Raw genomic sequence first — 8,277 nt, 5'->3', positions numbered from 1 at the left:
AGGGTGATTTTCCTCAAATGGGCCTCTTTATCTGAGGGGAAGAAACACATGTATCCCTCCAAAGAAAACCATTTGTGCTAGAAGCTGCAGCATCTGACACATTGTTACCTGTGAGAATTGAGTTCACTTTTGAAAGGAATATTTCCTGTATATCGTAGTTATCATGGTAGGGGAAGGCTCATTTTGGTACAAAAATGCCTAATCAGCTGATTTGAAGAAACACATTTATTTCTCCAAATAACACCATCTAAGCTTGAAGCTACAGTTGCTAGCACATTGTTTCCCTGTGACAATTGGCTTAGTTTTTGAAAGGAAGACTTCCTCACAATCTGAGTTTTCAGGGTATTATTAGGCTGAGTGTGTCCAAGTAGGCCCATTCAGCTAAGTTCTATAGAAACATGTGTCTCTCAAAAAAAAATCTTTCTTAGAACCAGGAGCATCTAGGGCATTGTTTCCCTGTGAGAACTGAGTTAGTTATTGAAAGGAATACTTCCTGCGACTTAAGATGTTTCAAAGTGGAGAAAGGCTCATTTTGTTCCAAATGGGGCCGTTCATCATTGGGGAAGAAACACAAGTATCCCTCCGAAGAAACCCATTTATGGTAGAAGCTGCAGCATCTACCATATTGTTTTCCTGTGAGAATTGAGTTCGTTTTGGGAAGAATACTTCCTGCAAATCAGAAATTCCAATGTGAACAAAGGTTCATTTTGTTTCCCAAAGGCCTATTCACCTAAGATGAAGAAAGGCCTGTATGTCCAAAAGAGAACAAGCTGGGTCCAAAGCTCAAGCATGTAGAACGTTGTTTACCAGTGATACTTGAATTACTTTTTGAATGGAATGCTCCTGCAAATCAGAATTGTCGGGGTGGATGAAGATCATTTTGTTCTGAATAGGCCTATTCGCCTGAGTTGAAAAAACACATGTACCTCTCAAAAGAAAACCAGCAGTGTTAGAAGCAGGAGCATCAAGCACATTGTTTTACTGTGAGAATTCAGTGAGTTTTTGAAAGGAAGACTGCTGCAAATCAGCGTTTTCGAGGTGTAGAAAGCTTCATTTTGTTCCACATAGGACAGTTTAGAACAGTTGAAGAAACAAATGTAAATCTCAAAAGAAAACTATGTGTGTTAGAAACAAGAGCATCTATCACATTGTTTGCTGTGAGAATAGTGTTACTTTTTGAAAGGAATATACCTGCAACTTAGGGGATCAACGTGGAGATAGCCTCTTTCTGTTCCAAATTGGCCTATTCAGCTAAGTTGAAGAAACACATGTACCTCTCAAAAAAAAACCATCTCGGTATGAGGCTGGAATATCTAGAACATTGTTTCCCTGTGAGAACTGAGTGTGGTTTTGAAATGACTACTACAGGAAACCTTAGAGTTTCAAAGGGGCGATAAGCTCTGTTTGCTCGAAATAGGTCTTTTCAGCTGAGTTGAAGACACATGCATCTTTCCCAAGAAAACATCTATGTTAGAAAGTGCAGCAGCTACCACATGGTTTCTCTGTCACAATTGAGAGAGCTTTTGAAAGGAGTACTTCCTGCAATTCAGAACTTGCAAGGTCAACAAAGGTTCATTCTGTGCCAAATAGGCGTTTTCACCTGACATGTTGAAACACATGTTTCTCTCACAAGAAACTCTCTGTGTTAGACGGTCCATCGCATAGAACATTATTTACCTGTGAGATTTGAGTTAGTTTTCATTGGAGAACTTTTGCAAATCAGAATTTCAGGGTGGAAAAGGCTACTTTGTTCCTAATAGCCCTATTGAGCTGCATTGAAAAAACACATGGATCTCGCGAGAGAAAACCATCTGTGTTAGAAGCAGGATCATCCGGCACATTGTTTCCCTGTGAGAATCGAGTGAATATTTGAAAGGAGTACTTCCAGCCAATCATAGATTTGAGGTGTACAAAAGCTCACTTTACTCCAAATAGGACTATTTAGCTGAGTGGAAGAAACAACATGTATATCTCGCAAGAGAACTATATGTGTAAGAAGCCTGAGCATCTAGAACATTGATTCCCTGTGAGAACCGAGTTACGTTTGAAAGGAATACCTCCTGCAAATCCTAGATTTGAAGGTGGAGAAAGGCTGCTTTTGTTCAAAATAGGCCTATTGATCTGAGGGGAAGTAACGAATGGATACTTCCAAAGAAAACCATTTCTGGTAGAAGCTGAAGCATGTACATATTGCTTCCCTGGGAGAAATCAGTTAGTTTGGAAAGGAATATTCCTGCAAATCAGAACTTCCAAGGTGCACCAAGCTTCATTTCATTCTAAATAGGCCTATTCCACTGAGATGTTGAAACACATGTTTCTCTGGAAAGAAAACAATCCGTGTTACAATCTCCCCTGCCTTTAACCTTGATTCCCTGTGAGATTAGAGGTAGTTTTTGAGTGGAATACGTCTGCAAAGGAGAGTTTTCAGGCTGGAAAAGCCTCCTTTTGTTGGACTAAGCCTATTCAGGTGAGTTGAAGAAGCACATTTTTCTCTCAAAAGAAAATCATCTGTGTTAGAAGAAGGAGAATCTAGCACATTGTTTCCTATGAGAAGTGAGTTAGTGTTTGAAAAGAACGCTGACTGCAACCTAGGTGTTTCAAGGTGGAGATTGGCTCTATTTCCTCCAATAAGCCTATTCAGATGAGTTTGAGAAACTCATGTATCTCTCCAAGGAAAATGATATACGTTAGCAGCATCAAATCTACCACATTGTTTCCTTCTGAGTATTGAGTTAGTTTTTGAAAGCAACACGTTTAGCAAATCAGAATTTTCAAGCTACAGAAAGGCTCATTTTGTCCAAAGAGGAGGATTCGGCTCAATTGAAGACAGACATGTATCTCTCCTCACAATACCATCTATGCTTCAAACTGCAGCAATTACCACATTGTTTCCCTGCAAGAATTGACTTAGTTTTTGAAAGGACTACTACTGGCAACTTTTGAGTTTCACTGTGGAGATAGTCTCTGTTTGCTTCAAACAGGCCTTTTTAGCTGAGATGAAGAAGCACATGTGTATCTTGAAAAAGTACCATCTACGTTGGAAGCTGTAATTTCTATCACACTGTTTCCCTCTGACAATTTAGTTTGTTTTCGAAAGGAGTATTTCCTGCAAATCAGAATTTCCAACATGGATTGAAGTTCACTTGCTCCAAACAAGCCTAATTTGAAGAAACACACCTATTTCTTGAAAGAAAACCATCTGTGTTAGAAGAAAGTGCATCTAGCACATTGTTTCCCTGTGAGAACTGAGTTAGTTTTTAAAGGAACTTGTCCTCCACATTAGCACTTTGAATTGGGACATATGTTTCTTTGTTTCAAATTGGCCTATTCACCTGAATGGTCTAAACACGTGTTCCTCTTGAAACATCACAATATGTTTTAGAAAGAGGAACAACTAGCCTATTGCTTCCTTGTGAGAAGACTTAGTCTTGGAAAGGAATGTACCTGCAACTGAGAGATTTCAATGTGGAGATATGCCCTGATTGCTGAAAATAGGCCTATACAGCTGAGTTGAAGAAACACATGACTAACTCTAATGACAACCATCTATGTTAGAAACTGTAGCATCAAGCACATTGATCCCCTGTGAAATTTGAATTAGTTATGGAAATGAATAACTTCTGAAGAACAGATTTTCAAAGTGTAGGAAGCCTCATTTTGTCCAAATAGGCCATTTCAGCTATGTTGAAGAAACACATGCATCTCTCCAATGAAATCATGTAGGTTAGAATCAGCATCATCTAGAACACTGTTCCTTGTGAGAATTGATTTAGCTCGTGAAAGGAGTATTTCCTGCAAAGCATCCTTTTCAAGATGAAGAAAGGCTCATTTTGTTCCAAATAGGTCTATACAGCTGAGTTGAAGAAACACATGTACCTTTCCAAAGAAAACCAACTATGGTAGATCTACCACTTTATTTCCCTGTGTGAATTGACATAGATTTCAAAGGAAAATTTAATGGAAATGAGAACTTAGAAGGCAGAGAAAGGATCATTTTGTTCCAAATGGGCCAAATCACATGAGATGTCAAAAACCGTTTGTGTGGAAAGGAAAACTGTGATAGAAACAGGTGTTTCCTGCACATTCTTTCCCTGTGAAAATTGAGTTAATTTTTAAAAGCATACTTCCTACATCTTAAGTGTTTCAATGCGGAGATAGTTTCTGTTTACTCCAGGGAGGCGTATTCAGCTTGGTTTGAGAAACGCATGTATCTCCCAAAGAAAGAGATCTATGTTAAATGCTTCACAATCCCGCCTGTTGTTTGCCTGTGAGAATTGAATGAGTTTTTGAATGCAATACTTCTGGAAATCCTCATTTTCAAGAAGAAGAAAGGCTCATTTTGTCCCAAGTATGCGTATTTTGCTGAGGTGAAAAAACACATTTATCTCTCCACAGAAAGCCATCTGTGTCAGAAGTCAAAACATTAACAACATTGCTTCATTCTGTAAATGAGTTACTTTTGGAAAGGAATATTTCCTGAAAATCAGAACTTTCAAGGTGGAGAGATGTTCACTTTCTTCCAAATAAGCCTATTGACCTGAAAGTGGGAACACATTTGTCTCTCGAAAGAAAATGGTCAGTGTAGAAAGAGAGAAGTGTCTAGACCATTGTTTCCGTGTGAGAATTGACTTAGTTTTGAAAGGAATACTTACTGCAAATCCTAATTTTCAAGGTGGAGAAAGGGTGATTTTCCTCAAATGGGCCTCTTTATCTGAGGGGAAGAAACACATGTATCCCTCCAAAGAAAACCATTTGTGCTAGAAGCTGCAGCATCTGACACATTGTTACCTGTGAGAATTGAGTTCACTTTTGAAAGGAATATTTCCTGTATATCGTAGTTATCATGGTAGGGGAAGGCTCATTTTGGTACAAAAATGCCTAATCAGCTGATTTGAAGAAACACATTTATTTCTCCAAATAACACCATCTAAGCTTGAAGCTACAGTTGCTAGCACATTGTTTCCCTGTGACAATTGGCTTAGTTTTTGAAAGGAAGACTTCCTCACAATCTGAGTTTTCAGGGTATTATTAGGCTGAGTGTGTCCAAGTAGGCCCATTCAGCTAAGTTCTATAGAAACATGTGTCTCTCAAAAAAAAATCTTTCTTAGAACCAGGAGCATCTAGGGCATTGTTTCCCTGTGAGAACTGAGTTAGTTATTGAAAGGAATACTTCCTGCGACTTAAGATGTTTCAAAGTGGAGAAAGGCTCATTTTGTTCCAAATGGGGCCGTTCATCATTGGGGAAGAAACACAAGTATCCCTCCGAAGAAACCCATTTATGGTAGAAGCTGCAGCATCTACCATATTGTTTTCCTGTGAGAATTGAGTTCGTTTTGGGAAGAATACTTCCTGCAAATCAGAAATTCCAATGTGAACAAAGGTTCATTTTGTTTCCCAAAGGCCTATTCACCTAAGATGAAGAAAGGCCTGTATGTCCAAAAGAGAACAAGCTGGGTCCAAAGCTCAAGCATGTAGAACGTTGTTTACCAGTGATACTTGAATTACTTTTTGAATGGAATGCTCCTGCAAATCAGAATTGTCGGGGTGGATGAAGATCATTTTGTTCTGAATAGGCCTATTCGCCTGAGTTGAAAAAACACATGTACCTCTCAAAAGAAAACCAGCAGTGTTAGAAGCAGGAGCATCAAGCACATTGTTTTACTGTGAGAATTCAGTGAGTTTTTGAAAGGAAGACTGCTGCAAATCAGCGTTTTCGAGGTGTAGAAAGCTTCATTTTGTTCCACATAGGACAGTTTAGAACAGTTGAAGAAACAAATGTAAATCTCAAAAGAAAACTATGTGTGTTAGAAACAAGAGCATCTATCACATTGTTTGCTGTGAGAATAGTGTTACTTTTTGAAAGGAATATACCTGCAACTTAGGGGATCAACGTGGAGATAGCCTCTTTCTGTTCCAAATTGGCCTATTCAGCTAAGTTGAAGAAACACATGTACCTCTCAAAAAAAAACCATCTCGGTATGAGGCTGGAATATCTAGAACATTGTTTCCCTGTGAGAACTGAGTGTGGTTTTGAAATGACTACTACAGGAAACCTTAGAGTTTCAAAGGGGCGATAAGCTCTGTTTGCTCGAAATAGGTCTTTTCAGCTGAGTTGAAGACACATGCATCTTTCCCAAGAAAACATCTATGTTAGAAAGTGCAGCAGCTACCACATGGTTTCTCTGTCACAATTGAGAGAGCTTTTGAAAGGAGTACTTCCTGCAATTCAGAACTTGCAAGGTCAACAAAGGTTCATTCTGTGCCAAATAGGCGTTTTCACCTGACATGTTGAAACACATGTTTCTCTCACAAGAAACTCTCTGTGTTAGACGGTCCATCGCATAGAACATTATTTACCTGTGAGATTTGAGTTAGTTTTCATTGGAGAACTTTTGCAAATCAGAATTTCAGGGTGGAAAAGGCTACTTTGTTCCTAATAGCCCTATTGAGCTGCATTGAAAAAACACATGGATCTCGCGAGAGAAAACCATCTGTGTTAGAAGCAGGATCATCCGGCACATTGTTTCCCTGTGAGAATCGAGTGAATATTTGAAAGGAGTACTTCCAGCCAATCATAGATTTGAGGTGTACAAAAGCTCACTTTACTCCAAATAGGACTATTTAGCTGAGTGGAAGAAACAACATGTATATCTCGCAAGAGAACTATATGTGTAAGAAGCCTGAGCATCTAGAACATTGATTCCCTGTGAGAACCGAGTTACGTTTGAAAGGAATACCTCCTGCAAATCCTAGATTTGAAGGTGGAGAAAGGCTGCTTTTGTTCAAAATAGGCCTATTGATCTGAGGGGAAGTAACGAATGGATACTTCCAAAGAAAACCATTTCTGGTAGAAGCTGAAGCATGTACATATTGCTTCCCTGGGAGAAATCAGTTAGTTTGGAAAGGAATATTCCTGCAAATCAGAACTTCCAAGGTGCACCAAGCTTCATTTCATTCTAAATAGGCCTATTCCACTGAGATGTTGAAACACATGTTTCTCTGGAAAGAAAACAATCCGTGTTACAATCTCCCCTGCCTTTAACCTTGATTCCCTGTGAGATTAGAGGTAGTTTTTGAGTGGAATACGTCTGCAAAGGAGAGTTTTCAGGCTGGAAAAGCCTCCTTTTGTTGGACTAAGCCTATTCAGCTGAGTTGAAGAAGCACATTTTTCTCTCAAAAGAAAATCATCTGTGTTAGAAGAAGGAGAATCTAGCACATTGTTTCCTATGAGAAGTGAGTTAGTGTTTGAAAAGAACGCTGACTGCAACCTAGGTGTTTCAAGGTGGAGATTGGCTCTATTTCCTCCAATAAGCCTATTCAGATGAGTTTGAGAAACTCATGTATCTCTCCAAGGAAAATGATATACGTTAGCAGCATCAAATCTACCACATTGTTTCCTTCTGAGTATTGAGTTAGTTTTTGAAAGCAACACGTTTAGCAAATCAGAATTTTCAAGCTACAGAAAGGCTCATTTTGTCCAAAGAGGAGGATTCGGCTCAATTGAAGACAGACATGTATCTCTCCTCACAATACCATCTATGCTTCAAACTGCAGCAATTACCACATTGTTTCCCTGCAAGAATTGACTTAGTTTTTGAAAGGACTACTACTGGCAACTTTTGAGTTTCACTGTGGAGATAGTCTCTGTTTGCTTCAAACAGGCCTTTTTAGCTGAGATGAAGAAGCACATGTGTATCTTGAAAAAGTACCATCTACGTTGGAAGCTGTAATTTCTATCACACTGTTTCCCTCTGACAATTTAGTTTGTTTTCGAAAGGAGTATTTCCTGCAAATCAGAATTTCCAACATGGATTGAAGTTCACTTGCTCCAAACAAGCCTAATTTGAAGAAACACACCTATTTCTTGAAAGAAAACCATCTGTGTTAGAAGAAAGTGCATCTAGCACATTGTTTCCCTGTGAGAACTGAGTTAGTTTTTAAAGGAACTTGTCCTCCACATTAGCACTTTGAATTGGGACATATGTTTCTTTGTTTCAAATTGGCCTATTCACCTGAATGGTCTAAACACGTGTTCCTCTTGAAACATCACAATATGTTTTAGAAAGAGGAACAACTAGCCTATTGCTTCCTTGTGAGAAGACTTAGTCTTGGAAAGGAATGTACCTGCAACTGAGAGATTTCAATGTGGAGATATGCCCTGATTGCTGAAAATAGGCCTATACAGCTGAGTTGAAGAAACACATGACTAACTCTAATGACAACCATCTATGTTAGAAACTGTAGCATCAAGCACATTGATCCCCTGTGAAATTTGAA

This window comes from Castor canadensis, chromosome 8, assembly GCF_047511655.1.
Source record: "Castor canadensis chromosome 8, mCasCan1.hap1v2, whole genome shotgun sequence".
Classification (NCBI taxonomy): Eukaryota; Metazoa; Chordata; class Mammalia; order Rodentia; family Castoridae; genus Castor; species Castor canadensis.
Note: the sequence above shows the minus strand (reverse complement) of the source record.